The sequence below is a fragment of the Neophocaena asiaeorientalis genome, unplaced genomic scaffold (genome assembly GCF_003031525.2).
Source record: "Neophocaena asiaeorientalis asiaeorientalis breed wild unplaced genomic scaffold, Neophocaena_asiaeorientalis_V1.1 scaffold79, whole genome shotgun sequence".
Taxonomy (NCBI): Eukaryota; Metazoa; Chordata; class Mammalia; order Artiodactyla; family Phocoenidae; genus Neophocaena; species Neophocaena asiaeorientalis.
The window spans coordinates 5069496-5077460 of record NW_020175402.1 but is presented as its reverse complement, the minus strand read 5'-3'; positions in this window follow the sequence as shown (position 1 = coordinate 5077460).

Sequence of the window (7965 nt, the reverse complement as noted above, 5' to 3'; positions counted from 1 at the left end):
CTCCTCTCTCTGAAGTTTTGTTTTTTTTTTTTTTTTTTTTTTTTTGCGGTACGCGGGCCGGACACGCAGGCTCCGGACGCGCAGGCTCAGCGGCCATGGCTCACGGGCCTAGCCGCTCCGCGACATGTGGGACTTTCCCAGAACCGGGGCACGAACCCGTGTCCCCTGCATCGGCAGGCGGACTCTCAACCACTGCGCCACCAGGATAGCCCTAGAGTCTGAGCTTTTGAACATTACCTGTCCCTCCAGTGAGAACCAGGCAGCACCTACCCTCAGTAAGAACTGTATACACGTACTTAGCATTTATAGTGTTTGTCCCATGTTTATCATTCCATGAGTTGCTTGTTTTTTCCTGCTTCTGCTTACATCAAGAGTTGAATTAGTGGGACTTCCCTGGTGGCACAGTGGTTAAGAATCTGTCTGCCAGTGCAGGGGACACGGGTTCAATCCCTGGTCAGGGAAGATCCCACATGCCACGGAGCAACTAAGCCCGTGTGCCACAACTACTGAAGCTCATACGCCTAGAGCCTGTGCTCCACAACAAGAGAAGCCACCGCAATGAGAAGCCCATGCACCGCAACAAAGAGTGACCCCCACAGGCAGCAACGAAGACCCAATGCAGCCAAAAATAAATAAGTAAATTTATAAAGAAAACAAAACACAATCTTATTTTTTAAAAAAAAGAGTTGAATTAGTGTGTAAGCTCCCTACGTGTGCTTTCTCCCCATTTGGAGGAGTTAGGGCCTACACTTGTAAATTCAGCTTTGTGAAATGCCTTTCTCCTAAAAATGTTATGGTTTATTTCTCCTGATCTCTCTCCTACAGATACATGTTCCACCAAATTTAAAAAACTATAAACTTTGAGACTGGAAGAAAGCTTTGAGATCATCTATCCATGGCTCCCCAGGTTCAGGCTGAAACATTGGGTCAATTCAACTGAATAATTGCTAACATTTATTGAACATTTACCATGGGAGATAAGTGCTTATCAGTGAATTAAGCAATACTCTCACAAATCACATAGCTAGTACAGTTGGGATTAAAACCCAGATTATTTGAATCCAGAATCCCCATTTTAAACCTTTGTTCTGTGCTGGCAATATCACAGATGATCTTAGAAATACCGACAGGGAAGTGTGGTTGATGTTTCTGTGACTCTTAGCACAGTCTTTGGCACACAGCAGACACTCGGTAAGTATTTGTTGTCAGAAAGAAATTTTGTTGGTAGAGAGTGGATGACAGCAAGAAGAAGAATATTAATAATAGCTACATCTATTAGTTATTATTTTCTACAAGGAGCTCACTTGTTCTCTCATGTACTCTTTTTCTTTTCTACATCTATGAATATATATGACATGCTTATATATTGCATATGTGTACATGCATATACATATATGTGCTGGATGACAGCAAGAAGAAGAATATTAATAATAGCTACATCTATTAGTTATTATTTTCTACAAGGAGCTCACTTGTTCTCTCATGTACTCTTTTTCTTTTCTACATCTATGAATATATATGTATATATGACATGTTTATATATTGCATATGTGTACATGCATATACATATATATGTGTACACGTATGTATATGCATACCTATATGTGTATATATATGCATTTTTCTGTGTACACACACATATATACATTCAAACACACACTAACTTATTTGATTCTCACCGCTACCTTATGAGATAAGTATTATTCTTCCTCTCGTTTTACATAGAAGAAACAGAGAATCACAAGGGATTTAATTCAGAATGAGACTCTCTCCCAGCCATAGGTGTTTTCAGATCAGTTCAAGAGAGAACTTTCTAACCATTAAAGCTGAGCTACTTGGGAAGTTTTGAGCTCTCTGTCTTTGGTAGTGTTCATGTATAGGATGTATAATCATCTGTCCAGGACACTCTAGAAGAAATTATTGTATTATATAGATATTTAATTAAGTGACCAATTCTAATATTCTCTGATTTGGGTTTCGGAAGTAGACAAAGATTATTCAAATAAGTCTTGTGGCAGTGAATGCAGCTTTTTTCCCCCCCTCTCCTAAAAGCATCAGCTCTACAGAGATACTCACTGACCCCCACTATTTTCACCTCCTGATTGGACTCCTGGACAGAAGGGGGTATATTCGAGCTGAAATCGAAGATGCTCATGTTTTACAACCCAGAAACTTAACTCCTGATATTTTAGAGGAACTGTTGCCCACGTGCACAAGAAAACATGGGCAAGGGTACGTCTTCCAACTCTTGTCACAATAGCAAAAAGAGTCAGAACAACCCAGCTGTCCTCTGTAGGGGAATGGATGGGTGAATTGTGGTTTGTTTGTACCATGAAGTACTACACAACCAATTCAGTGATTTACATGCTATCAAGATAGATAAATCTTAAAAACATAATAAGAAGTAGAAAAAAGGAAGTTGAAAAATGATCTATTCAGTATGATATTGATGTAAAACAACAGAAAAATACCACATATTATAAATGTTTTTATATGAAATAAAAGTACAAAAACTTAAATGAGAAAAACACATAGCAATTTGGGAAAGTGGTTACCTCTGAGAAAAAGGAAGAAAAAAGAGATGAGTGATGGGGTTTTAGTTATAGTGGTAACATAGTTCTTTAAAAAGAGATCAATAGTAAACATAGCAAAATATTAAACATCACTTTTATCTTCATGGTTATATTATTATCATACTTTTTGGAAGGTTTGAAGTAGTTTGTAATTAAATATTTTTAAAAAATGTATTCCCTCACTGTTTTCTTTAGGACTTGTGGTCGCAAAGCCTTTGGGAGTACACTCTAGTTCACTGTGAGAAAAGTTGAGACCAACTGATTTTAGTTAGTCCCTTCATTTTACCAAAGAGAAAACTGGTTTAGAACAGTCTGGTGACTTGCCTAAAGTCACAAATCCTCAAGGGCCCAAACTGTCCACTCCTGTCCAACTGGTTCATCAAGAGTATCCCGACTCTTAGGGAATCCGCCTTCCAATACAGGGGACACGGGTTTGAGCCCTGGTCCGGGAAGATCCCACATGCCAAGGAGCAACTAAGCCCGTGAGCCACAACTACTGAGCCCGTGTGCCACAACTACTGAAGCCAGCATGCCTAGAGCCCGTGCTCTGCAACAAAAGAAGCCACCGCAATGAGAAGCCCACGGATCACAACGAAGAGTAACCTGTTTGCCGCAACTTGAGAAAGCCCGCACACAGCAATGAAGACCCAACGTAGCCAAAAAAAAGACTATCCCAACTTGTCTTGAGCACATTGCACCTCTGTTCAAACTATTTCTTCCGCTTGGAATCATTCTTCTCCCATTTATCTTATTGATCTTCTGTTCCTTCTTTAAAACCCTGCTTAGCTAGACTAAGAAAGAATTAGCCAATCTCATGCCCCAAGTTTGTGTCTGAATCTTAGAGTCAAGAGAGCCCTAATCTGCTTCCCTGCTCAGCATCCTCAGCTTTCTGCTCAGCCCTTCCCAGGAGAGCAATTCTCCCTCTCACAGGGCAACACATTTCCTTGTTTGCATTATCCTGATCATTAGAAAGTTCTTCTTTGTAATAAAGTTCTTACTTCCACTTACTTGTCTCAATTCTGTTCTCTGTGGCAACATAGATTTTGTGTATTAAGTGAGGTGACACTTGTGTAAATTGTAAAGGCTTGGGTCAATTTGGTAAGAGCAGGAGTGACCGTCAAAATGATCTCTTTTGCTCTTAAAAAAGCTTTAGATAATGAATACAGCTCTCATGTCCCCACTTTCCTAAATGACATATCTCCATTTTTTTCTAATCCAGCCAAAAAAGGGACAGAGATTGCCACTAAAGGGGACATTCAAGAGACTATGTCAAAGAATCTTATGACATTTCCAAAAGAAATGTACAGGCAATTATGGCCCCACAAGAATAGTTAGCAGAATGATTGAGACTGTTTTAGCAGCCAGTAATAAATAACTTGACCAGCAGTGGCTTTAACACATGAAGTCGAGTTTTCTTACATAACAAGAAGTCCTGAGGTAGGTGACTGTTGTAATTAGTTCAGCTGTTCAACATAATTTATTTCTATTTTTTCTGCTCCAGCATCCTCGGTTTTAGTTTTTCAGTGTAGTAACAAAATGGCTGCTGCAGCACCAAGCATCATATCTATGTTCAAGGCAAGAGGAATAGGGGAAAAGGAAACAGCACTGACTGTCTTTTATTAAAAAAGCAAAAGCTTTTTAGAAGCTCCCAAAAGATTTCTGCTTATATCTCACTTGCCAGAACTATGTCTTATGACTACCTGCAAGGTAGGTTTGGAAAATTCCAGAAGACAATTATTTAGCATGTCCAGCCTCTGTATTGCAAGAAGAGGCAAAGAAAAAGAGATTAATAAATGGATTTTGGGCTAGTCAGCCAGAAGAATCTGCTGTAGAAACTTTCAAGGTGATAGTTTTGGGCAGAACTCAGAGTCCAGGGGCCAAGCCCAGTTCTATACAGTTAGACTCTCAGTGGTGCCAGGGTGCCTGGTATCAGTCAAAATTAGGGCGATGACTTTGGCTAATCAAACTCACAAAAGACGGATCAAATAGAATTTCAGTGTTTTAATGTATAACGAGGAGTAGTTGTTAACCTTGTAGAGAGTAGAGAAGGTTTTTTCCCCCAGGGAGCAGGTTAGTGCACCCAGGCACTGAAAAGCCAAGGCTGTGTGACCTGTTGGATGAACAGGTTACTTAGGCTCTTTATGCCTCTGTAAATAAAGTATATGAAATGCCACCATCTACTTGACAAGAGTTTCAAGTTGAACTTAACAGTATACATGTGGAATACATTGAAATTATGAAATTCAAATTTTAAACACCAAAAGTGGTGATCATTTTGTAATGTATGAAAATATTTAATTACTAAATTGTACACCTAAAACTAATATAATATTATAAGTCAATTATACTTCAGCTAAAAGAAATAAAATGGAAATGTAAAAAGTAAAAAAAAAATTTTAACTCCAATGAATCAGAGGATTGATGCTACCAAACTTCAAGATTTATTATAAAGCTACAATAATCAAAACAGTGTGGTATTAATGAAAGAAGAGACAAATAGATCAATGGAACAGTATAGAGAACTCAGAAATAGACCTGCACAAATATAGTCGACTGGTCGTTGACAAAGGAGTAAAGACTATTCAATGGAGAAAAGGTAATATTTTCAATATATCTTGCTGGAATAGCTGGACATCCACATAAAAAAAAAATCTAGACACTGCCCTTACATCTTTCATAAATATTAACTTATAATGGATCATAGGCCTAAATATAAAACATGAAACTATAAAACTTCTAGAAGATAACAAAGGAGAAAATTTAGGTGACCCTGAATTGGGTGATGAGTTTTCAGATCCATGAAAGAAAGAATTGGTAACCTGGACTTCATTAAAACCATCTGGTGTGGGCTTCCCTAGTAGCGCAGTGGTTGAGAGTCCGCCTGCCGACGCAGGGGATACGGGTTCGTGCCCCGGTCCGGGAAGATCCCACATGCCGCGGAGCGGCTGGGCCCGTGAGCTATGGCCGCTGAGCCTGCGCGTCCGGAGCCTGTGCTCCGCAGTGGGAGAGGCCACAGCAGTGAGAGGCCCGCATACCGCAAAAAACAAAAAAAAACAAAAAAAACAAAAAAACATCTGGTGGGACTTCCCTGGCAGTCCAGTGGTTAAGATTTCACCTTCCAATGCAGGGGGTGCAGGTTAGATCCCTGGTCGGGGAGCTAAGATCCCACGTGCCTTGGGACCAAAAAACCCAAAACATAAAACAGAAGCAATATTGTAACAAATTCAATAAAGACTTTAAAAACGGTCCACATCGAAAAAATAAAAACTTAAAAAAAACCCCAAAATCATCTGCGGACTTCCCTGGCAGTCCAGTGGTTAAGACTCCATGCTCCCACTGCAGGGGGCACTGGTTTGAACCCTGATAGGGGAACCAAGATCCCACATGCTGCATGGTGTGGCCAAAAAATTAAAAAACAACAACAAAATCTGCTCTACAAAGACACTTAAGAGGATAAAAAGATAAGCCACAGACTGGGGAAAAATATTTGCAAAACATATCAGGTAACGGACTTGTATTCAAAATATACAATGATCTCTTAAAACTCAACAATAAGAAAACAAACAACCCAATTTAAAAATGGACAAAGACCTGGACATCTTGCCAAGGAAGATATACAGGTATCAAAGAAGTATATGAAAAGATGCTCAAGTAATAATTAGATGTTATTAGATAAATGCAACTTAAATGCTACGTACCTATTAGAATGGCTAAAATCCAAAAAACTAACAGTACCAAATGGTGGTAAGGATATGGATGGAGCAACAGTAACTCTCATTCATTGTTGATGGGAATGTAAAATGGCACAGCCACTTTGGAAGACAGTCTGGTGATTTCTTACAAAGCTAAACTGTCTTACCATATGATCCTGTGACTGTACTCCTAGGTATTCACCTAAATGAGTTGAAAACGTATGTCCACACAAAAACCTGCACACAGGTATTTACAGCAATTTAATTCATAATTGTCAAGAACTAGAAGTAACTAAGATGTCCTTCAAAAGGTGAGTAAAGGAACTCCCCTGGTGGTACAGTGGTTAAGAATCCACCTGCCAATGCAAGGGACAGGGGTTCAAGCCTTGGTCTGGGAAGATCCCACATGCCGTGGAGCACCTAAACCCATGTGCCACAACTACCGAGCCTGCGCTCTAGAGCCCGCGAGCCACAACTACTGAAGCCTGTGCGCCTAGAGACTGTGCTCCACAACAAGAGAAGCCACCACAATGAGAAGCCTGTGCACCACAACGAAGACCCAACGTAGCCAAAAATAAATAAATTTATTTAAAAAAAGTAAATAAATACAACAGGTGAGTGGATAAACAAGCTGTGGTAAATCCATACAATGGAATATTACTCAGTGATAAAAGAAAGGAACTGTCAAGCCACAAAAATACATGAAGGAAACTTAAATGCATATCACTTAGTGAAAGAAGCCAGGCTACATATTATATGATTCCAACTATATGATATGCTAGAAGAAGCAAAGCTACAGCAACAATAAAAAGATCAGTTGTTAGCAGGAATTTGAGGAGGAAGGAGGAAGGGAGGGATGAAATAGGGTTTGTAGAGCAGTGAAACCATTCTATATGATATTGTAAAGGTGGATATATGACATTATGTATTTTTTTAAATGTAATTTATTTATTTTTGGCTGCATTGGGTCTTTGTTGCTGCACGTGGGGTTTCTCTAGTTGTGGGGGCTACTCTTTGTTGCGGTGCACGGTCTTCTCATTGTGGAGCACAGTCTCTAGGCGCACAGGCTTCAGTAGTTGTGGCTCGCAGGCTCTAGAGCACAGGCTCGGTAGTTGTGGCCAGCGGGCTTAGTTGCTCCATGGCATGTGGGATCTTCCAGGACCAGGACTCGAACCCTTGTCCCCTGCATTGGCAGGCAGATTCTTAGCCACTGCGTCACCAGGGAAGTCTGACATTATGTATTTATCAAAACCCCTATTGCTATACAACACAAAGAATGCATCTTATGTAAACTATGGGCTTTAGTTAATGTATCAATATTGGTTCATTTGTAACAAATGTACTACACTAATGCAAGATATTAATAATAGGCAAATGGGGGGGGTGTTAATGGGGTTTATGGGCCTCTCTGTACTATCTGCTCAATTTTCTATAAACCTAAAACTGCTCTAAAAAATAAAGTCCATTTACTAAAAAAAAACAATTAGATACCTTCGGGCAAAAGTTTGTGTTTTTTTCAAATTGCATTTTGATGCTGACAAAGGTGGGGAAGCATGGGCAAAGTCACATACTACTAAAACTAAATGGCAAACTACAAAGAGGGAGAAGACATATGCAACATATATAAATGAAAAGGGCTTGGTTCAGATATATAAAAAAATTATTATAAACTAATAAGAAAGGACAGATGACCTTTAAAA